Below are 25902 nucleotides of genomic sequence, written 5' to 3' on the forward strand. Positions count from 1 at the left end.
CTAGGTTTTAAGCAAAATTGGGTGTGTGGCCAAGAATACTATAACAGACTCTGACAGATCTGGCTAGGGATCAGTCCCAGGTAGATGCTTTTATACGGAAGAGATTATGGCCAACAAGTTCAAAACCAGAGAAAAGTTCCAGGGAATGAAGAAACAGTTATTTCTTCAGCAGATAAGCAGAATTTGGCTAAAGAAAGAGGAGAAACCTAAAGAACTACAAAACCTTAGGTGATGAGAGTGAGAAGAGGGGAAGGCAGATGACAAATGGACTCATATTAGATAGGGAAGAGGAATGCAGTGCCCACGTCTGTGGGAACAGGGTGAATTTCTGAACCAGAATTTTCTTGTCTGGTCTGCTTTCTAAAGCAGGGAGGGAGTTTGAGGGGCTTGGGAAAACGGAGGGGGAACTATGCAGTTTCCAAGAAGATTAAGGGCCTTAATCCTGGGAAATCCCTTGATTTACAAATACACACCTCACTTTGATTGTGTTACTTTCAGCAGTCCTCTACCTTTCAATACTTTCCCCTTCTAGAATTACTTTAACATTGTTTCTTTGCTATTAAAGTGCATGAAATACTTTGTAATTTCTTAGAAGCTCCTGAGCAAAATAAAGATTCAAATTTGGCCATATTACTGTCATGCAGAAAGTAAGTAAAGAGAAAATATTATAAGCCATATATTTTTATGGTATGTATGTTTAAATGCTTAGATTTAATCTCCAAATGGAGTAAAGTTAAGCCATTCACTTTGGTTTCAGTCTGACTAATAGTGTTCAGTTTTTCATTTAGAAAATTTTACCATTGATCTAACAAATTATTTGTGCTATATAAGTGTTTTGTGGGGAGAAAAAACAAGACATTTTAGCAGGATATGTTTTAACCACCTCTAAATTACCTACCAAATTACCTTACACATAAAGGTTTGAAATAAAAGAAACTCAGAAAAATGGACTAAACAAAGATGACTGAAAGGTCTCCCCTATACTATGAATCTTACAGAGGCAATGTGAGATACTTTAATGGTGTTCACTGTAGCTTTATAGAATGCAGAAATGCATTTATGTACTTATTAACCATTTTCTTTTTCCAATTCTTGATTTTTTCTATTTTCTGTAGTAGTTTGATAATGCAATATCTATGCATGATTTTATGCAGTGTTGCTTGGGTGTTTTCTATAAATGTTTGGTGAATTAAAAGTAAAGACATTATAATGTTAATTATTAAACCAGTCCAATTCTCAGTGCTCATAGTATAATGCTCTTCAGAGAAAGTCTTCTGTAAATCTAAGAAAATTTTGAAAGCTTTGGAACTGTCTATAATGTAACAGCTTCATTTTTATTTTATATGTCAGTTTTGAATGTTTTGTTTTGAAACTTTTAGACCACTCCATTGTGTATTTCCAGTGCATTTAATATTTCATTATTTTTCCCTGCTTAAATTTTTATGAGCTTTAATTCATTTTGCATAATCACACTCATGGTTATAATAATTACTATCTGTTTTAAGTTGTTTTCATATCACCTATGAACTTCTTTAATCTCCAACAAATATGAATAAAGATAGACCCAAAGTGTAAATAAGGGGCAAAATGGAGAATAGATATTGGGAGGTGGTAAACACTTGTTCATATGGGAAGGGGTAAAAAAGGGGGGTAGTTAGATTGGGAAAAAGGGAAAGGGATTTCAAAAGGAATGAATAGAAGGAAAAAATGGAAACAAAGTTTTTACAAATGGGGAGGGAAAGATTGAAGAGAGGCTAGGGGAATAGGAAAGGAAAACAAAAGTCTAAAGCTGTATTATATACAGGTACAAACTTCCCATGATGAATATGATCATTGTGTATAGAAAAATATACTGATACATTTTTTAATTTAAAAAAAAGGTCAAAGAGATGTATTTTTTAAAAATTATTGTGGTAAGTTGGCCTGATTTCATTGACTAATATGGAAAGTGTTTCTCCTCCCTCTTTGTATGAATATAATTCCTTTTATGTATATGCACCTATATATTCACACAAACAATCCATACCCGGCAAAATGGCAGTCAAATTTGCTTTTTGATCTTGTCCAAATTAACCACTATGTGGGTGTTTATTTAGAATAAACTTACATGGAGTAAGAAATTTCTATGTGTCATTCGATTATATTTTCCTGCCCCTACAAATCAATATCTAAATCCTCCCTTCAATTCTTCCATATTCAATTAACTGATGGTTCATTTTTCTCTTTCCATTACCTTTTGGTTTTGCTTTTATTACATTTTTACTTACATGTTAGACAACTTAATTTATATTGCTACTTACAGACATCACAGTAAATGAAAACCTATTTTATCTGGGGTGTTTAGAGTTTGCTTTGTTTTGTATTTGTTTCACTTATATTTTAAAATATGAGTCAGACATAGTTGTCTCTATGCTACAACTGGAATGTTTGCTCCATTGGTCCATGTGTTATAACTGGGAGGTTGTACAACCTTGGTAGGGTCTAATAGGAAGCAGTTAGTTCACTGAACATTTGCCCTTGAACATGGTATTAGGATCCCAAAGTTTTCCTCATTCTTTCATTTCCAGCCATGAGATGAGTGGGTTTCATACACCACATGCTCCCATCACGATGTACTGGTTCACTACAGGCTCAAAAATGGTGGGCCCAAGGGACCATAGATGGAGACCTCTGAAGTCATGAGCCAAAAGTAACTTTTCCTCTTTTTAAACTGATTAATTCCAGTGTATTTCACACCTGATGGAAAGCTAACTAATACAGCCATCAATACTGATTGAGTATGCATGTCACTCTGAGTTCCAACTGAATTGACAGAAAAATGAACAAAGATGGAACAAATGAAAGCAAAGCAAAACAAAACAAAACTCCAAGTGAAGGTTTCAGGAGTGAAGTGATAGACCTCAGATCATTAAATGCCCAAAAGATATCTGATGAATTCAGTTTCTCTCTCCTTCTCCCCTACCACCTCCTCCTCCTCCTCCTCCTACCTCTCTTTCCTCTTTCTCTCTCCTCTCTACTGTCTTTGTATTGAATTTACATTAGACAAAATTTTTCTCTTTTATTTCAGATAAAATCGATAGGAAAATGATTAGCAGTTTCTACCATTCTGTCAGTTTGAAGATACAGGATACATGAATGCTCCCACCTCCTGCAAAAGGAGGACCAGTTCTGACCTCCCTGGACCTGAAACGGGGTCTCTGGCAATGGTAGACATCTCCATGTGCCTGAGGGATGGGTATGGTGACTAGTTTTGAACAAGAGTGTGGACTCCCCACAGCCTGGAGAAGGTTCCGTCTAACCAAATTGGAGTTAGGGAAAGCTGAGGCATAGGAATAACAATACCTAATAGATAAATATGACAAGGACTATTGGCATTTATGATTACTTTACTCTAGTAGGTTTTACCCTGGAAACAAGATTCCAAATAACAAGATTAATTTGCACTTCTCCCCTTGTATATAGTTTGCCTCTAATTAGCTCTCAGCAAGGGACTACCCCATGTCATTTATGTTACTTTGTGAGCATAAAGAAGAGTTTGAGGGCTGGGGATTTAGCTCAGTGGCAAAAGCGCCTGCCTGGCAAGCGCAAGGTCGTGAGTTCGGTTCCCGATACCGGAGAAAAACAAAAAAAAAAAAAAAAAGAAGAGTTTGAGCCGTTCCCCTCTTGTTCCTTCACCTACTATCTGAATATGGGAAACTCTTAAACACTGAATATTTTACAGTCATGAAATGGAGGTAACCTGAATCTACAAGCAACCCCAACCAGAAAAACCTGCAAGGAACTGGTCCATATGGGAGAAATAAATTCCTAAAACTTAGAGATTTAATTATTAAGTAGCTGTTGGTACTTTAATTAATATAAAATTAAATCAAATTAAGATCAAATAATTTTATAACACCTATGTATAAGTATCATTGTCCATTCAATTGTTAACACACTGCTGGAAGAAGGAGTGAATAGATAATTCTTATTTCTTCTTACAATATCTGTTTGCTTTGAAGTGAAAATGAAGTTGATTTTTTAAAGAGAACTCCCTAGGGAACAAAAAGAAAAATTTTTCTATTTTGCCATGTATTCCATCATAAATAAAAGTTACTATTTAAAATAATTATTCAACATAGTACCCACTAGCAATGTAGAATTGTCTTGTCTCACTGTAAAGGAGAATCCAGACAGATGGCAGACATGCAGAAGGAAGAGGATATGGATATGTGCAGAGAATCGTTGGTGATTATGATTCACAAGTTCTCAAACCACAGACATGAAGGAAGAGCTGTGAGCAACGAAGCAGGAGAGTTGGCAAGGGTCAAATCTTACTGGGTTTGGGAGCCCTTTCTACCTAGCCAGAGGGGATGGGTGCACCCATGGAGTTTAAGTACAGAAGTCAGAATTGTGTTCTGGCAATTTACTCTGGGATTCAAGTAGAAGAAATCTAAATAAGCTTTCTTCTCTCTGAAACTGAATGAAAAAAAAGCATGAGAAAAAGAAATAGCATCTATGAACACTATGAAATACTGTCCAACTATAATTATCAGAATGGAAAATGTTAAAATCAGTTGCTTTTTACATTTCTATAATAAAATAGCTAAGAGAAGTTAAATTTTTATAAAGAAAAAAGTTCAAGGTCCCAAGAAAAGTGCCTCGGTGGCTTCTGAGGGCGGTTTCCCCTCTGACCCAAGGAAGTCCCTAGCCCCTCCACCCTCCAAGATCCTCACTGCCTCCCAGCAGCAACACCTGGGTGACCAAACTCCTATCACATATATCTTTGGGAGACAAACAACATCCATGTCAAAACAGATAGAAATCACTTTTCAATCAAGTTTCTTGTTTTAGCTGGAAAGAACAGTTCACATTAAGGGAATCAGTTTAACTCAGTTGATTTCCTACTCACCTACAAGAGGGTACAGCGTCTGGGGCTGACTCTTGAAGACAAGGGTTCAAAGATCATGGAACAAAGTTCAAAAGACTCTGGGGCTGATTTATTTCCTTGACTTTTCTTCCTTTGTATTTTCTACCAAATGTGTGAAGCATAAGATACTGCAAAATGAACAATAAACACAAGTATGACATTATGGGCCTCATATAAAAACTATAGCAAACAAGGATTTGTAGCTCATAGTCTTGTTTGTCAGCTTACTTGACTTGAGAAATGAATAAAATGCACCTGTAGGTGTGTCTGAATGGTTGCTGGGAGGATGCTTTTCAGAACATAATTGATGCCTGACCTTTCAGTTCTGCCATTTGTCCCGTCTGCTTTACCTACTGGCTTCCGTGAAATGACCAGCTTTCCTCTGCCACCCTTCTACCGGGATTTGTCTGCCTTGGAGCCTACCAACCATGCACTGAAACTTCTGAAAACACGAGCCAAATTAAAACTCTCCCTGTGTAAACCTTGTCAGGTACTTTGTCCTAACATGGGGAAAGCCGACCAGTACAGGGAATGAGTACATCAAAAATTGCCAAAAACTACATAACGAAGTCAAAGCAGACTCTGTACAACTCTACTTCATAAACTCTGGTTGTACCCAAGAAAATTGTCTTGATAGAGGCTCTCTAGATACAAAAATCTCACTTAAGAGATAGCTTAAGTAAACTGTACCTATCTTGATGCAGGGTACCAGAATGAAAGAAGGATAGAACAATACAGGCCACCATCTTCCGTCTTGTTTTGGAGGTCTCTATTTGCATGAGATTTGGGCTCCTATTTGCCACATTTCAAGCCTCAGTGAAAAGTGCAAGAACTGGAGAATCTCAACCCCTTGTGTCAGTAAAGTAAAATTTATAATGAAGTTGCTAACTGATATGAATAGTAGAAAGTGTACAATCTTCATAAATATGAACAATTCTCTGAGTGATTGTCCTACTTAGGAAAAGAAAACATGTAAGATGTGTGTGGTCCAAATTTCTCAAATGCCCCAAGCTCATATCTGAGGCTGCATCTCCTTTAATAAAAGATATCTCATTCCCTGTCTTCCAAAATACTCCACACTTTACTCAGTGCCAAAACTTCTGCTACTGAATGTTTTACATCACAATGGATTTTGTCTGTAATTTCCTGAATTTTGTGAAAAAGGAAAGGAAGGAGGCAGGAGGAAGACTGGGAGGGAGAGAGGAACAGAAAGAGAACAGCAAGGAACGGAGGGAGAAAGGGAGGGAGGAGAGGTCTTAGGTGCTATTAACTGCTGATAATTTTGTCTCCCTACAGCTATACATATTGGATGATTCTTTGGTTCTTTATCCAGCATTTTTGGGGCCAGTGAGCGTAGGAGCAGTGTTTTGTATTGAATGTGGTTTCTTGAGGAAGATAGAAAACCATGCACTCTGTGGGGTATATTGTAAGAACAATAAATGGCTTTAGATTATTTCTTTTTTTATTCAAAACTAATTTTTATTGGTACATTTTGGGTACATATAATGATCACATTCATCATAGGGAATTTGAACATAACTTGATTTTTTTCCCATTCTCCTATACTCCCTTCAACACTTCTTCCCCTCCTTATTTACAAAAGCTTTGTTTCCATTTTTTCTTCTTCCACCATTTTTTTCTTTTCCCTTCATCCCTCTTCCCCTAACCCAAGGAAGTCCCTAGCCACCCTTGTTGCCCTTCCCATTTGACACATTTTCTTCCTATTTCACAATATGTGCTATACATTTTGGTCCTTATTTACACTTTCAGTTTCTCACACCAGAGAAAAAATGTGATATTTACATGTTTGTCTGATTTATTTAACTTAAGGTACATCCATGTTCCTAGAAATGTGTCAAGCATATCTTTCTTTATGGTAGAGTAGTACTCTATTGTAGAAAAAAAATCTTCTTTATCCATTCATCAGTTGATGCACATTTGGGCTGTTTCTAACATTTGGCTATTACAAACTGTGCTGCTATAAACATGGGTGTGCATATATCACTGTAGTATGATACTTTTAATTCTTCTGGGAAGGTACCAAGTAGGGAAACAGCTGAGTCAAATGGAACCTCTAGATCTATTTTTTTTTTATTTTTTATTTAAAGGAGAAAAAACCAATAAAAATGATATAGAATTTCAAAACAAGGTAGGAAATTAACAGTAGTTATTATATATCTAATGTTATCTTCAAAGTAGTTGCTAAGATTATAAGATATAAGAATGCAGAATTGATCAAACAGTATAAGCACTAACTGTTCCTTTCAATGAACTAATAGAAATTGGTGGTATAATTATCTTAGCTATCTTGTGTATATATATATATTTTTTCCTTCTTTCTTTTATCCTTTCCCACATCCCAATTTTTCTTTCATTTTGAGCAGTTTTTTCCCCTGGACAATATCTGTTGTACCTTTTTGATCTTACTTACTGTTTCAGATTTTTACACTAGGGAGATAATATGAGATTTACACATGTGAGTCTGATTTATTTTACTTATGAATATGGTTTCTTGTTGCATCCATTTACCTATAAAAGCCTAGAGTCTTTCTTTCTTTAAAGTTGCACTTTGTATAAAAATACCACATCTTTTTTATCCATTCTTAAGTTGATAGGTATTTGACTTGTTTCCAAAATTTAACTGTTACAAATTGTGCTGCTATAAACAAGTGCACATATATTGCTGTGGTATAATGTTTTTAATTCTTCTGGAAAATACCCAGAACAGGTATACCTGGGTCAAATGTGACCTCTATTCCTAGTTTTTAGAGAAACTTCTACACTGATATCCACAGTGGTTATACCAGTCCACACTTCCACCAGCAATGGAGAAATATTCCTTTTTTTCCCACAGTCCCCGCAACATTTGTTATCAGTTGATTTTTTAATGATAACCATTTTTTTTCTGTGGTGAGATGTAATCTCAGCATTGTATTAATTTGCATTTCTAAAATGAGCAATTATATTGACCATTTTTTCATATATTTATTTGCCATCTGTGTTTCTTCTTCTGAGAAGTTTGTATTCATCTCAGATGCACCACGTTGATATGCAAAGTGGTTGAACCAGTCGCCACTTCCATCAGCAGTGGAGAAGTGATTTTCCCCCCACATCCCATCCAACATTGTTTTTGGTTGATTTCTGGATAGTAACCATTCTTTCTGGGGTGAGATGAAATCTTAGCATTGTTTTAATTTGTATTTCTCAAATGACTAATGCTCTTGAACATTTTGTCATATATTTATTTGCCATTTCTATTTCTTCATCTGAGTAGTGTCTATGCATTTTGGATGCCCATTTTTAAACTGGATTTTTTATTTTGAGGGATATGATTTTTCAGTTCTTTATATAGATAGTAGTCCTTTGTCTGAGGAACAGTTGGCAAAATTTTCCCCACTATGGGTTGTCTCCTCACACTGCTGGTGGTTTCTCTTGCTATGCAAAAGCTTTTTAATAAGATTAGATGCCAGTTGTTGATTTTTTGTGATAGTTCCTGTGTGAGCAGGGTTTTGACTACACCAATATCTCCAAGATTCTACCTTTTCTCTCCTCCAAAAGATGTAATGCTTCTGTTTCAATATTTAGATCTTTGATCCATTTCAATTTTAGTTTGCTGCATGGTGAAATACATGGGTCTAAATTAAATCTTGGACATGTGCAAAGCCAGTTTTTCTAGCATCATTTATTAGAATCTATCTTTCTTCCAGTTAACAAGTTTGACTCTTTTGTCAAAGATAAGATAGTTACATATGTCTGGAGTTACTGCATCTTCTTATCTGTTCCATTGAACATTGGGTCTGTTTATTTTACCAGTTCTGTGCAGTTTTTATCACAGCAACTTTGTAGTATAATTTCAAGTCAGATATTGTGATGTCCTCCTGCCTTGCCTTTGTGGCCCAGAACTACCTTTGCTATTCTAAGTCTCTTCTGGTTTCAGATAAATTTTATAATTATTTTCTTTAATTCTGTGAGAAACGCTGTTGGACTTTTGATCAGGATTGCATTAAATCCATATAACAATTTGGAACTATGGCTATCTCCACTATGTTCGTTCTTCATACCCAAAAGCCAGGGATATCTTTCCTTTTTCTGATATCCTCTTCAATCTCCTTTTTCAGTAGATTATTTCCTGAAAGGTATTATCATTAAGTATGATTTTACAGAATGGTTTTTAGTAACTAATTTTTGATTTTGCCAACCCAAATGGGGAATCTTAGAGGTGTTTTGCATATACTTGATGTGACCATGCCAACTTCTCATCCAAGCTCCAATTCTTCCACGTCTGCCCAGTTATTCCATAAAGGATTTCAAACTCCAAATGGTAGGGGAGACCTTCTGTGTTAGGATTTCTCCTAACTGAGCCTCAATTATTTTTTGCCAGTTCCTGCCCCACAGCTTATGTTCTAACAATACAGAACCCTCCATGCTTCCTTTGTATTACTTTCATTCATATGTTTTGAAAACAATAGTGTATTATATGTCACTTCCTTTGAGTTGCTCTATCTGGTGTTCTAATTTGCTTTAACCTCTCTGCTGTCAACAAAACCCTGTCACATATTTTAGGGTGTATCCCAGATGTCACCCCCAGTGGAAGCTTCCCTGACACGATGTCTTGCTGTTCCACCCACTTCACTAACCCCCACCAGCTGCACAACACACACTGCACACATGTACACAAACGAGTCCAACTGCAGTTAGAGACTCTCCCTATTCTGTGGTTGTGCACTCTCACATCTGCAGATCTATGAGCATGTTTAGCACCCAGTGTGATATACTTTCATTCATATATTTGCTTCTCGATCAAGATAAGCTCTTTTTTTTTTTTTTTTTTTTTTTTTGGTTTTTCTCCCGTACCGGAAACCGAACTCATGACCTTGCGCTTGCCAGGCAGGTGCTTTGCCGCTGAGCTAAATCCCCAGCCCCAAGATGAGCTCTTTAAAGAAAGTGACTATAGTGTTATCATCTTCGAATCTCTAAGTTTTTTTAAAAAAAGTGGATCATGTTTATTAAAATACATTTAGTGTTAAGAATAAAATATGAATGGATAAATAAATGAGCAAATAAAAATATCAGTGAATGAATGGTTTTACTCCCCAGTAGTTTTCTCTGATTCCTAGTTTCACTTTCCTGATGCCAGTCACCTGCAGTCCTAAAGTATTAAATGGAAGATTTCAGTGATAAATAATTCATAAATGTTAAATCACTCTTATTAGTAACTTTTTTTTTGTAAGGGGCATCAAATTCAGGACCTAATGCTTGTCAGGAAGGAGCTGTGCTGTTGAACTATATCACCAGTAGTAACACTGTCGTTACTTGTTCTGTTTTTAATAGTTATTGTTAATATCTTACTGTAACTGCTTTATCCATTAAAATGTAATGTAGGTATTTGTGCATAGGAAGAAGATAATACATACAGTCTTAAGTATAATTCTCAGTTTTAGGCATACACGGGGTTCTTGGAACAAACTCTGGCCAATGTGGACTTTCTGCTGTAATAAGACACCCTGTGAGTCTCTCTTCAGCTAAAACATGAAGAGAACAAATGCCTTTGCTTCTGTCTGCAGAAGTTGCTATACTTACAGAATTCTTAAGTCATTTGGAAAAAGTTAATTACCAAACTTTATGATGGGTTCATCAACATATTGCCTGCTGCAAGTGTATATGTGTATATATATATATATATATCAGCAAGTCACCAAATCACCCATGTGTTTATACCTTTTAAAGTAGCTTATACTAGCAATAACTGTCTTGAAAAGATATTTCTTTAGAATAAACAACCAGCTGTGTTAATAGGTTTCTGCAACCTGAAGCCATCAGCACGGCCCAGGAGGTCATTTGTCTCCCTAAATGCCCTGTAGACCAACTGTCATTGTTTAAATAAAGTACATTTTAAATAATTGAGTTTTAATTTCAATAGAGTTCACTAAAATATAGATCAATATGACTACACAGAACCCAGACAGTAGGAGTTGGTTACAAGCACTTCAGAAGTCTGTTTTTACTTGGTGCACTGTCAGAAAAAAAAATGTGTTCCGAACTACCTTTTAGTGAGCACAAAGTTTGGTTATAGAATGTGTCCAATGTTTTAAAAACTGTAGGTTTGTTTGTTTTGGCTTTGGTTAAAAGTATTGCTTAACTCCATTAGGTTACCTGAGATTGGACGTTACCCCTAGGGATAGAAGGCTATTGTTAAGGGCAGGTGCTTGGCTTACAGACACCTGCTCCACTCCTTGCCAACCTAAGGGTCCTCATAGAGGATTTCATGATTACCTGCTTACCTCCTATTCAATCCAGGTGTTCTGGGACAGTGGAGTTGGTCATCAGGAGACTGAAAAAGAAGACCCAGCAGGAAAAGATAAGATTTGTTGACTCTTAACAGCTAAAAGACTAGAGTTCAGTGGAGTGGGCTAGACAGAGCAGTTGCTGGACTGTGGTAGACTGTCCAGTAGCAGCAGGCTGGAATAGTTAGTTTCTGGAATGTCTTGGACAAACAGGTAGGCAAGACATCATCAGAAAATCCACTGGCAACAGATTGGATGTGGAAATAGCCAAGAAGCATTCTAAATGTTGAATGGCAATCAGATGGACTATAGCATCCCAGTACTGTGTTCTGTATTTACTCACTACAGGCAGTAGGTTTGACAGATTAAACTGTATAACAGTGGCATCGTGAGCTTGCCAAACTCCTTTGTGTGACCAATATTCCAAGGACAGCTGGTACAGCGTACGGGTTGGAAGGCAGTTTCTACCGATAACTGTAGTTTATTCAGGTTCCAGTGTCCTTCAGACAATTCCTATTCAGTCATTTTGGTCCTTGTCCACCTACAAAGTTCCTTTGAGTGGGCATGAGTCCTAGGGACACAAAAGGGGTCTTTCAGGACCATGGCACCCAATGCCATGGAGCAATGCCTAACTGCTGATAAGTGGTGCATGTCTTCCTCCTTTCTTGTATATTTCCCTTCATTCCTTCCCTTATTCAAATATCAGTTTTGAGTATTGATATATACCAACAGTAGAGAACAAAGATCTCAAATTTAAATAAGATATGGTTTCATCTTTCTAATAGTTTACTAGAAAACTGCAAGTAATCCTTGGCCTATGAGAAGTATTTATAAGTGATTCTCTCTCTCTCTGTCTCTCTCTCTCTCTCTCTCCTTTCTCTCTCTTTCTCTCTCTCTCTCCTTCTCCCCCTCCCCCTCTCCATCTCCTCCTCCATCTCCTGCTCTCTTCTTTTTCTGTATTTGGCTTCTTGAGACCTCAGAACATCATTTCTGCCTAGGAAGAGAAAAGATTTACAGTCGTAGCTATTCTGCTACTTAACATATTGATAGAGACAAACGACTCCTTGAGGTAGTGATTTGCTAACAGCAATAGCTGTGCTGTTTCTGGACATTTACTTTTTATTCAATAGGTTGGGATCTACAGTTTTATTTCATAGGATTTTAAATGGGGAATTTTGCAAGGGAAGAAACTGAGTCCCACGAAGGACTTGTGAGGTCAAGGAAATGACAGAAACACAGGTAGTCATGGCCAGGCTATCTGCTTACTGTCCTTGTCCAGGGCCTTTAGATTAGGATCTGTCATGTGGACATCAGCTAGGTAACCTGCTAGAGCAAGTGCAGATGTGTAAAGAAGACTTGTTAAGCAACATGTGAAGGCCACAGGTGAGAACCTGTGAGAGCAATGGCAGGTAGTAGGTGGCACTGTGGTGAGCTCTGACTTCCCGAGGGAGAATCTTGGCCTCTGTAATTACAACACTGCACAGAGACTGAGTCTTTGCACTCTCCTGGAGCTTAGGCAGAGTCTATGGTCAGTTAAGTGATTTCTACCTGGCCTCAATATTTAAGTATATCTCCAAATTTAGCTGGGCTCTTTCTATATTAGCAGCATTTATAAAATAGGTGACAGTGTAAACAATCATTTAATGCTGAAACATCAGAGACAGGAAATCATTCTAGTGGGGAGGTCAGGACTTTTCTCTGGCAGCCACAGCACACGCCTAAGGTCCACGTTTTGAAAACTGCTCCACATATTGCTGTCCTTTTTCCTAATTTTGAAGTTTGTGCGCTTCCAGTACTATTTCTAGTCAAACTCAGAAGCACATAAAAATATTTATGTGGCTATTAGTTAATCTGGGGGACACCTGAGTTCTGCACAATTAAGATTACATCTGTGGCTAAGCAGAGAATTCCTATGCATTAAACTTTTTGACTCTGAAAATGCTCAAAAGCAGCACACACAGCACTAGATCCCATTCTCAAGTTTTTTAATGCATAGAAGATTCGAACACCCACTTTTTGGTAAAGGAAACTGCAAGAAGCAGTAATACCATTTCAACCTATTAAAGTAGAACAGTGCTGAGGATTTTACCCTTACTTGGCAAAAAAATTGTATTTTCTTGTCATTCTCATTTTTCTTCAAACAGAATAGATCAGGATCACATGCTTTTTTTCCCCATAAGAGGTATATGCTTCTTCCTATTTGTGTTTTGTGGGGCTATTTCCTCAGTTTGGGATCCTTTGGTCTCACCCTCTCCAAATTTATCAGTGTCAAGACAGCTTGCACTTTTAAATCTCTCTTTCTCTTCTGGAAAGTTTTTCCTCCTTTGACATCAACATCATTTGTGAGGTCTGTTCTTTTTGAGGACCTGTTCCTTTACCATTTTGAATTATCACCTGTATGGACGCAGTGGAAAAGGTATATAATTGAAAATTATAAAATATTTTGTGTAATTTCAGTCGTTCTTATTAGATTTTTGAGCCTAATTTTCTCATCTTTAATATGAGGAATTTACATGGATGGGATGATCTGAATATCTCCTGAAACTCATGTGTTAATTTCAGCACTCAGAAGGCTGAGGCAGGAGGATCCCTGCAATTTCCAGGCCAGCCTGGGCTACACAGTGAGTTTAAGGCCAGGCTAAACTACATAGTGAAACTGTCTCAAAAAGAGAAAACTCGTGTTGGAATGTGCTAAAAATTAACAGGTGGAACATCTATTTAGTAGATGAATAAATCCGGAAAACAGAGACTTCTTGAACGAAGACAGAGTCATTATAAATGAGTTCAAGGGTGTGGATTCAGGTGCTTCACTGTCACCTGTCACAGGGCAATCTTGCTGTACAGAGGATGCAGCAACAGGTTTTCATCTAATTGAAGAGATTAGGCTCACATCAGAGAGCAAGCCTGCCAATACCTTGCGGTCCCCCAGCTTCCAGAAATACAAGTAAATAAATCTCTTTATAAGTTACCTAGTTTCAAAGTACAAAATGTTTACATGCATGTTTGAAGTACTCATTTTGGGTTTCATATATGTGTAAGTTTTGAAGAAAAGCAATGTCTCCCTTGCTCACTTTCAATATAACCGCAATTCTGAGTTCAAATTGAATGCTGAATAAATATCACATAATTTAAGTATACCAACTGCTGTGTAAAATTGCAAAGATCTGCTTGAACAACTATACACCACCTCTGCTATGAGTCTAAAGGCCAGAAAACGACACTGTCTCATATGCACCCTAACTGTACTACTGCCTCCCAGCCTGTCTCTCTTCCACAGGTAAGAGTGGTGCAGGATTCATGCTCTGGTCTTCACCTCCCTCCCAGCACTGGAATGCAAGATGAATGGAGCTAGGCTCTACAGTTTGCTTTGAATAACACTTTGCATTCACATGCATGAACCCAGTAAATGCACTGAGGTGATAGTGGCCTTGAATATCACTCATACCTAAACATGATTTAGAAAAACTGGAAGGATTCTTTTATGATGAAAAACTGAAATAATTACCATGTTTATATCAGGACCTAGAAACAGCTTTGAGGGGGACTGTACTTAAACATTTCCCTTCCATTTTTGCACATATCTGACACTTATCATAATAGCCCTAGGCAAATAATAATAATGAGAGCAACATACGACATTTGAAGAACGTCAGCACCAAAGACAGAGTGTGATTTACAGAGGCACTGCCAGGAAACAAGGGGCAAATCCTCATGCAACGATGAGAACGTCAGTGCCAATACAGAGGTCCTACTTCTGCGTCCTATGCAGTTCATCATTCTCGCATTACTTTTATTATTTTCCCTCTTTGTTCACTCTTTATTTTAAACTAAGTGACCTTTGAAAGAGGTTATGAGTATTGTTGAAAGGTATCAGTTAACATTTCCTAACTTTCAGGAAAACAGATTTTATAGAGATTTAAAGAAGCAGAGTCAGTTTAATACCTGTTGAGATATTTTCACGCAATGATCGAAGAGGAAAGGAACAAGTTATAAAGGATCACTTCTAGGCAAGTGAACTATTTGATGTCATGGAGGCAAATAAAATATGAATGTTTGGCTCTTTTTTAAACCCTTAAATTGGTGCATTTGGACATGTGCTTGGGTTATTGGAAAATGGTGATATCCTTACACAACTCTTGCTTTACTATGTATTGTGATGGTGCCTTCATTCACTCTACTCAAGATCGCACTTTTTTAGGGAAGAAAGGTTTATATAAACAAAGTTTGGAAAATTATTTTTCTAAAACTCTCATTAGATATCTCTTGGTGCTCCAAGGACAGCCAGGCTGTGCCCCAAAGAAAATAAAATGTGTCCTCCGGAAAGAGGTGTCTGACTATAAGCACTTGGGCAAATCCTTGTCTTCTGTGTCTTTCCTGGAGATGTTTGTTGAAGAATGAGTGATCTCCAGCCACTGAATAGACTCACTGCAAGTGAGGAAAAGGCAGTGGCTGTCCTTGCCCCACCTTGCACGAGAGTTTTGTCATAGACACATACAAAGTTGAGACCGTTTTCCTTTTGTAAAATGTAAATAAAAAAACCAACTTTGGGAATATTTAAGATATTTGTAGAAATAGTAACTGAATAAGATATTTGTAGACTTGTGAACCCATAGTTGGTAAAATCTAGGAATGTGTAGTGGACATAATAATATTTAATCCATAGAGGTATTTGGGGCAATAATTATAATACGTAAAAAAGAATGTACCACTTTACCTGGAATGTCAATAATAATGAATAACTTGCAGCTATTGTTATGCTCATTACTGTTAATGAATGTATGGGTATGCATGCAAAGTGCCCAGCACATCTGGAGCACAGTACTCATCCTTGGGTCTGGAATTAGAGAGTGTCCTTAAGCACAGTGTGGGCATCAATGTGCCCCTATGGTCATGGGCTTCATTCTGGTCTGTTTCTGCATTTATAGCCACATTTACCAATCTTTGCTATTGACTTGAGCTACCTCAGGCATGTGTGTTAGGCAGCCTTCTGTTATTATGACAATATACCTGAGGAAAGGAACCTAAGGGAGGAAAGGTTTATTTGGCTCAGAATTTCAGAGTTTCAGTCTGTGGTCATTTGGGTTCGTTGCTTCTGAACCCATGGTGAGGAAGAGCGTCACTACAGATACCATGAGGTAGAACAGAGGGGCTCACTTCACAAGGACTAGAAGTAGGAAAAGTGTGGGGAGGTGTCAGCAGCAAGGTAGAACCCTCCAAGGAATGCCCTCTGCTGCCCACTTCTGCCAACTGGGCCCCAAGTCCTAGCAGCTTATTCAAGGCTATGAAGATATCAGTGGATTAATCTATTGATCGTATTAGTGACTTCATGATTCAGTCGTCTCTCTGGGTTTTGCCTCTGGACATTGCTGCTTGATGATCAAGCCTTCAACACAGAAGTCACCTTTAGCAATGTTACATATTCAAAGCCCAAGGACATCCCTGGTTAAGTACTACTATTAGTTCAAGACCAGATCCAGGACATAAACGTGACATGGCAGAGAACCTTCACAAAGATTTACCCCGTATTTGCCAAGATCTGCTTTCTTCAACATTCAGAGAATACCCATTTCATACCAGGCACTGAGCTAGCTGCTGAACTTGCGAAGATAATTTGATTGTGGTTTTTCAGGAGAGAACTGGAATTAACTCTGGGCTAAATGCATGGTCAGGAACTAGAATTATGGGAGTATAAAGGGGGAATTAATTGAATTCATGCAGGAGCATGCGGAATTAAAACTATCTGATATCTCATCCAGATGTACAAACAAATGTAACATATCAACTTGCAAGAGAAAGAAAACAAATTTTGAAAAGAAGCTACACATGAAACGGAGGTAATAGGGCGAGGGGTGAAGAGAAGAGTGGGTGAGTCTGTCTAGGTAACAGAGCGTGTAAGACTGGAAGTAGGAAAGTTGCAAGGTTGCTGTGGCCAATTCTAAACAGTTCTGCATCACAATTTAGGGACGCTACTTTGCTGTGGGCAGTAGTTACTCATTACAGTGTTTGAGTAGCAGTGCCATGTGATGGAAATCATGCCTGGAAAGAAAACTGTATGATGCTGGAGAAGAGATTATCTCCCATTTGTCACTGACAGCACAGCAACCGAACCACCTGGGAGTGGGCAACCTCAGAAGTTACCAGGATGTAAAGTGAGAACATACTACAGTAGTGTTCTGACTCTGAAGGTACTCTGAAAATAGAGACTAAATTCCTGCATAATTGTTCAAATATACGGGGTTAAATAAAAGGAGTCATTTGTAAAGTTTCAAGAGTTTTACTACTACAAGTACTAGAGAAGTTTCTGGCTTTAAGTTTTGAAAATAAACTATATATATATATATGGGTATGCATAGTAAATATATATATATTCTTCTGTGGTGTTCCTGATCTATGATGCAGTATATATGATACAATTCAAACAAAGGGTTGTCTATTTAAAACTGAAAAACTTCAGAAAGATTAACTTTGTCACTGACAGCACAGAATCTAGTAAGTCACAATTCAGAGCTGATTTGTTAGTTCAAAACTACTATAGCCAATAATAAATATTCCTTAAAAAACAGTCATAGATATATAGGATCTAAATATGCATGAGGTCATTTTGTTTCAAGACTCATAACTCAAACTGGCATCGAAATTCTTCACAGAGATTATCTCCCATTTGTAAAAGCTTCTGCAACAAAGTTGAAATTGTCCCTTTTATTCAGAATCAATGAATATTTTATACAAATTCGACTTCAAGTAGCAAAAGATTCACATCCTGAAGACATGAAAATTATCTTAAGAGATTAATGCACAATAACAAAGAAACAGTTTTACTTTGAAGTTAAGAATCACAGGGTAAGGCTATGTTTTTGATTTGCAATCTCCCACTAAAGTCACAATTCTGATTGGGGTGTTCTGCTGTGATATTTTCTGGGGTCACAAATTAGCTAAATTTTATTGTATTTATTTAAATAATTAGTGTGACAATTTTTCCCTTGATAGAAGAGCTATTTACTAAGGTACCCTGGTCAGAAATGATGACGCCTGTACCAAATGATGTTATTTTCCATTACTTACAAAGGCGCAGAGGGAGAACATCTCTAGACAACCAGATTCAAATTTTGGCATGTATTCCAAATTGTGTTTTCTTTCTTTGAAATATAAAATCAATAAACCAGTTAATTGTTCAATGGCCAAAAGTCTTAAAAGCAAAATCGTTTGCTGCTTTATGGTTAATTTGGATTCACGCTTTGCTCAAATAAAGAATTTATTTTAGAATTTACAATGACTTGTCCAGATTGAGAATCACTTAGAAAAGTCAAAAACACCCAAATGCCCTCAGTGCAAGGGAAATAACACATGAAGAACACATTTATTTTGACACCAAATTCAGAGGTGCATCTAGAGCTAGGAGACTTTTAATCACTAGAGGAGGAGAGATGATAGGCATCACTCAAAAGACCCAAAATTAATTTGCGATACAACTTTGAGACAATTGTTCTCACTTCATGAACCTGAGTTCCTGATAAGAAGTAGGGGTAAAAGTGTCTCCTGTACTAGGTTGTACAGTAATTGTGATTTTTGCACCAGACACAGAGTAGACTCTTTATTAATGACTCACACACCATACAAAGAAGTTTTCTACCAGTGAAATATTTTAATCAATTTCAAGATGCGTGTGCTTTGTGTAGATCTAAATACTAGTATGCATGTGAGTGTTTACCTCGGAATGTGAATGCCTGTGTGAGCCGCACTCAATAAAAAAGAGAGACTAGGAAAGAAATTACCAGGACAAGGAAGTCTCAGCAGTAAAAATGTTGGGATATCTTACCAAAACCACAGGCTAGTAGGAAGGAAATGTGACAGGGCTTTTTGTTCCTGAGCAATCTTTGCTTCTCTCAAGTTCAAGCTTCCTGACAGAATGGTGAGGATCAGTGGTAGAAAGAACTGCTTTCATTTCCATTCTATTCTTTAGTCTGCTGAACCTAGCAGGACACAGATTTAAGCCTTTTTTCTACCCTCAGAGGATTTTGAGGCCTTTGGTTCTTATGACTGCAGAAAAAAATTGTATTATAAATTTCAATCCCTGTACACTTTAAACTAGCAAGTTAAAGTGCATAATAACATGGCAGAACCACCTTCAATTTTCAAATTAATATGAATAATTTAATTCTGAAAGACAGACAAGGACACACAAATCCTCTGACTCTGAATATCCGAACTAAACAGGGGACGGACCTCTGTCTCCGGCCCTCCTGGGAAAGCGTGGATGCTCACTGAGACAGTGCGTGGATTTCTGCATCTGGCCACTTCTGTTCAGACCAGCGGCTCCCACTCAGGCTTCTGCCCATCAGCTTCTGGGAGCACAAGAGAGAGTGGGAGCCCATCCGTGTTTATAACAGGCTATGTCACTGGGTCTTCTCAGCCTTCCAAGCCGTGGTGGGCATTTTAGGTAGAGACAGAGTTCAGGAATAGTGTGTTTCTTTGCTGGGAAGGCGGGGGGGGGGGGCAAATTTGATGTACTTTATCTCGTATTCTTAGCAGACTTTCTTATTCCAGATTCTTTCACATTCCCAGATATATTGGTCAATTTTCTCCTTTGTCAGGAAAGTACAAAGGAACTAAGAGTGTTGTTTAACTCTTAAGAAGTTGACATTAGTGTGCTTGCCTCAAAAATTTTCTGATAAAATAAATGGTGATACTCATAGGACACAATGAGAACAGATACTCCTTGATTTATTGTGGCATATATCCCAATGAGTTGAAAGTATCCTAAGCTGCATTTCATATAACTAACCTACCAGACATTAGAATGTGGTCCAGCCTAACTTCAGTGTGCTCAGAACACTTACATTAGCAGACTGGTTGGGGAAAGTCATCAAACACAAAGCCAGTTATATAATAATATGGTTCTTATAAAAGTAGTTTACTGAATACTGTACTAAAAGAAAAAAAAAAAACAGAAAGGGTGTGTGGGTTCACGTTTATACCACCATAAAGGCAAAAGATTTTAAGTATAATCATTGCTAATCACAAACACCAAACTTAACAATTGAGAGATTATTTCTCCATCATTGCTTCTAGGGTTTTTGTTTGTGTTATAAAAATTATGACACAGGCTAGAACCCTAAAAAAGAAGTTGGTCTGTCACTGCCTAGGGGTAACCCTAAGGAATTTGCAGATACTCTTCAGTTTTAAGAGCTTAACCTTCCAACACTTTTTCCTTGTGAATCTGAATTATTTTCAGGATTACATTTCTGAAAGGGAAGCAGAATGTCTTGTTAAGAATATGCTTTGAAGAAGTGAGAATGTTCACAGTGAATTATTTCCATTTCTTGAGAATGTGAGATAAGAGAATAGTTGCAGAGGAGTTGTGAGGTTAATGATATCATGGCTTTTGCATAGAGAATGAGCACAGTGCACCTTGCATGAATTGGGTTTTTATATAAGACATCAGAAACATTAAGTTTTACTCAATATTTGACCTCTAAAAGGAGTCGTATGTCAATGTCAAATTGAGTCATTGATCTAACATTTTATTTCAATCACTTCATAGGTTTGTGTCCCACAAAGATTTGCTTTCATTTTTCATCTTTTTAATCTTTGTATGTGGAGAAAGGTCTTTAATTCTGCCAACGTTAAGCAGTGACCACAACAATGCACCTACCTGATTGGAACGCAGAAACTTATCCACATGGTGAGAAATATTTTCAAATCTGTTCCTCAATGTTTCTTAGCGTAGCACTCTTAAGCTGTGGTCCCATTACACTGTGAATGTACAACGAGAGTATACTAGGAGGCGTGTGAAACAGGTTGTTGGACCTCAATCCGAGAATGCCTGGTTTGACTGACCTGGCTTGGGATCCACACATCTGTCTTCCCTGCATATTCTCAAGTAAAGTTTCTATCACTCCAGGGACACACTTTGAGAACCATGATCCTGGAGGCTGCCTTTTTTTCCTGTGAAGTATTGAAAGCCGGAGACAGTGATATCCAATTTCCTTTCCTGATAGACAACACATTCCATACTTGGATTTTGGATTCACTTTTATTTCCTATTTCTCACTAAAATTCTTTAGTTAGCATATGCTCTGAATTATTTTGTTAGAGTAGAGGATAAATATTCAGTATTTTTTCTGTAAAGTTGAGGTACTAAGTATTTTAGGCTTCTTAGTTCACATATATATTATGTGGCAAACATTTAACTTACTCATTGTAGTGTATAAAAGCCATTGATAGTATGTGAAGAAATGGGCTTGGTTGTGTCCCAATAAAATTTAATTTATAGACATTGACACTTGAATTATGTATAAATCTTACTGTTACTGTGAATATTGTTCCTTTTTATTTCTTTAACCATTTAAAAATGCAAGAATATTAAATGCTCAAGTCACGTAAAAGCAGGAAGCAAGGCCAGTTTCAGTCAGAGGTTACTGTTTTCAGTCATAGAACAGATCCTTATACTCAAGTGCATCAGATTATCAATATGATGTTTTTCCATTACCAGTACACACATCACATCTGAGCAGGTCTGCACTGTCATGCCATGCAGCAGAAGCAAAAGTGAGACAGATTGCATCAGGGTCACCTGAGAATATCTTATTTTTCACAAATTCCAACTTTGCCTGTATGCCCAAAGTCACATTGTGATTTAATAGGGCTGAGCAGAACTGGAACATCTACTTCACAAATAAACAAATAAATAAAGCAGAATAGCACATGTGATTTTAGTGTCCAAGGTTTTGGGGAATCACTGGCCTTGTAGTAATTTTGAGCCCAGTCCTGGAGAGGATAAGACTTCCACAAATATTAGTCACCGGGAAAATATACCTAGATAGAGATATTCTCAATTATCAGTAAATTTATAGCAGCATTCCACTTTTTACATAATTATATTCAGTCCATTTCTAGAATTACAAGGCTCCTTTAATTATCATTATTTAACTGAATTTTCTAAAAATGTTGCATCTTTTTATTTTGTTAAATCACTGTATCATCACTATAGATATATTTTAATGCAAACTAAAAGTTCACAAGAGCTTTGTCTCCTCATTTATTTTGTGAGTGGGTGAATAAATGTTACATATTTTTAGTCAATTTTTTCTGAGAACCTGCAATACTGGGAACATAAAAACAGAAAGGAAAATAAGTGGATTTTGTTAATGTTTACCTAGTGCCTAAAGCAGGATTTCAGCAGGCAGAGCTGATTAAGCAAGTACCAGACCTCATCTCAGTGGATTTCAACTCGATCTACCCATTGACTTTTAATGTGCAATTAAGAATATGCTCCTGAAAATAGATTTTCAAAAAATGCCAGTGTGTTCAGTGGCTGTGATATTTGTCACAAATCCTGCTAAACAGAGGCTAACCTGATCCCATGTTTGAGTCATGCAGTTTCTCCCAGGAAGGGCAGATCTGTGAAGTCCTTTTCTTCAAGCTACAAGAGGCGGGTAGAAAGAACTTCAGGCAGAAAGATGCCTATCCTTGAGAAAACACAGTAATTAATGCATGCAAATCAGTATCACTCTAGCTTACTGCACTATTGCTGAAACTTATTATAATTGAATTACTTGCTCTGTGGAGGAGGGAAAGAGCTCACTCAGAATGAATGTCAATTAATTGACATTTTCCAGTGCTTCCAACAATGTCACCAACCCTGGAATTCTTAATGCATAGAAGTTGAAAATGACAGTGGCATCTTCTTTTTTGTTTGTTTTTTTCACAAATGGCTCAAAATTTGGAGAAGGATGAGCTAGCTGTGGGAAGTCTAATCTTATGTGGCAGCGTTTTATCATGAAAATAGTAAGTATCTGAGTACTAGGCGTATGGTCCCTGTGACTTGACAGTCATAAATATTGGTCATTCTTTAGGAACATATTTTTATATAAAAAGTGGAGGTTTTTTATCTGCTCTTTTTATCTATAGGGATTATCTGAAAATGAGATGAAAAATCTAAGAATCTGTATAATTATTATTCTGGTAATTCTTCTTCAGCAAAGTGTATGTAAATGGAGTCTGAGGTGGAACTTCAGTTTTGGATGCTGAATTCAGAATGAGGCATCCTTTGTACCCAGTGGAAGACACAGGCTAAGGTGCCAGGCTCCTTACTCGGTCTTTATGGCTGGTTTATGTCTGTAGCAATAGAGTATCACCAACACTACCAGACATATTAAAGGGCTAAAAAATACAAAATTGAAAAATAAGAGAGAACAGTACAATGATGATTTTTTGCTCTAATCTTGAGAAGTTGCCCACTCAATGACACCCACTTACTCTCGCTTTGCTGACCCCTCGGGCAGCACTGTGGTGCCTCTCTCTCCTTTGTGATGTCCATCATTTGCCAGGTCCTCAGACTGCAAACACAGTCTCACACATCTTTTTTTGTCTTTGTTCATAGTAGTTGGCTTTTTTTTCTTCTACAGAGTAACATTTGGTCAGTGAAGTATCAAGGTTTGGAAGCAAAGGTAATGAAAGATTACCAGACTTAAAATGTCTTCTTTCCCCTTCCAGTCACAGGGTTCCTCACCTCTCTCTATATGTTTATGTGCATTCCTGTCTTTTGACATAATTGAATTTTACTAAATTAGCCTAAGACTTCCTCCCGAATTTAAGAGGCTCATATGCTCCAAAACTTCACTTGCATTCTAAGGAAGTGATTATGCTGCTGTTCCTAAAGAGACTATTTGGCTTTCTTGTGACTTTAGAGTAAGCTATGTTTGGGTTTAGATCTTCACTGAGCTTATTCTTTGCTGTGTAATATTAGATAAAGTGTATATTTTTCTCTGGGTTCTCATTTTTTTTACCTGCAAAATGGAAATCAAAATAACCATTGATCTGAGATTTTTTAAAAGTACCCAATACTTTAAAGCTCTGAGTATATTTTGGCATTGAAAAAATATTCAAACATATTCCTTTTAGGACAAAAATAAATACATAAGTGAGATTTCAGCTTCCATTTCCTATAAACAATATCAAAAATAAAAAAGTGGAGCTTTTGTTTTCTGTACCTACCAGATTATCAATACTCTTGGAATATTGCATTCAGAGAAACACATATTTTTCTTGTGTGTCAGGATGAGATTAATTGGGACTCGAAATTCAACAGTGGTTTTTATTTGTTGTCCTTTGAATGTGGCCTGTGCATTCCAAAAGCCAAATATCTTCCCATGGAAATGCCTAACCTGAACTTCCATCTCAGATTACTCTCACCTATTCCATCCAACTTTCCTCAGTATCCATGGGCTTGACCTTTTATCCTGTCTTGTCCCTCATCATCTATCTTTTATAATATGAAATGACAGAGGATATTTCTCCTAGTTCCTCTAACCACTTGCTGAAATGAACTGAACGTAGGCCAGTGAATAGGAAGGAAGGGATCCAAATTGATTTAGTATGTTCATATGCACTGCAGCCACAAAAAATGTGAAACTCAATGAAAGGGTAAAATGATTGAATTTTAAATACTATCTTCAGAAAAGAGACATAAATGGAGAAGACTAAGCAACTTTAGAGTAAGAATTTAATAAGAGACAAGACAACAGACAATAGCTAAAGATAGGCTTTATCTCTGCTGTGGAGGACATGGTAATACATTATAGGAAGATGTGGTTGTAACTTCACTGAGAATAAAGGGTGTCTTTTTGTTTATTTGTTTTTGTTTTTGCAATATTTTGCAAAATTTGCGATTCTCCTGCCTCAGACTCCCAGAATGCTGGGATTACAGGTTTATGCCACCAAGCCCACCTCAAAGGATATTTTATGAAAATTTCCCAGCTAAGCTCTAAGAGCTGCACCCAGAAAAGCAGATGAAAAGTCTATTATGGAGTGGTAACAACCTTTAGACTCTACTCAGTCCTGTTGTTTGGTGAACTTCTGAGAGGAAGTTTAATATCATCATTTTAGTTATGTAAAATAAAGAAATTCGTAGAAACAGAGAATTGAATGGTAATTGCTAGAAACTGAGGGAGGAGAAAATAGAATGTAGTTTAATTGGTGCAAAGCTTCATTTATGTAAGATAAAGTAGATCTAGAGACCTACTGGAGAAAGTAATACTCAGATTTAATAATAGTGTTAGTGCTTATGATTTGTTAAGAGGGAGAACCCATGTTAAGTGTTACCACAAGCTCAAAACAAACCAAAACAACAAACAAAATAAAAAAGGACATAAGAAAACTTTCAGAAATGATAATTATGCCCACTGCCTTGATTGCAGCAAAACTATCACAAATATATAAGTATCTCCAAACTCATCAAAATGTGTATATTACAAATACAGAATTTACTAACATTAATTATATTAAACAAAGCTACATGGAAATATAAATTTACTGATAATCTCACAGAATTTCTTGGGAAATTACTGGCTCCTTAAGTGTGCCTCGACCTATTTCAACCATTTCTTTGTGACAGGAAAGTCACTGTGAGTGTTACAGCTTCAGACAGATAATCTCTGAAGGAAAAGGATTAAATTATATAACTCTCCAAGGTCCTTTTTAAAGAAAAGTCTGTTATTCCAAAATTGCAGCAATATTGGTTTAGGAATATTTAAGTAAGCTCTCATTTGCACATTTCATGGTGGTTCTAGCTCAGATTTCTTAGAATGTAAAATACTTCTACAGAGAGAACTAAGTGTGCTACTTTCCATTTTTAATTTTTTTTTTTTTTTTGGTTTTTCTCCAGTACCGGGGAACCGAACTCATGACCTTGCACTTGCCAGGCAGTTG

The sequence above is a fragment of the Chinchilla lanigera genome, unplaced genomic scaffold (genome assembly GCF_000276665.1).
Source record: "Chinchilla lanigera isolate Chin_1 unplaced genomic scaffold, ChiLan1.0 scaffold00058, whole genome shotgun sequence".
Classification (NCBI taxonomy): Eukaryota; Metazoa; Chordata; class Mammalia; order Rodentia; family Chinchillidae; genus Chinchilla; species Chinchilla lanigera.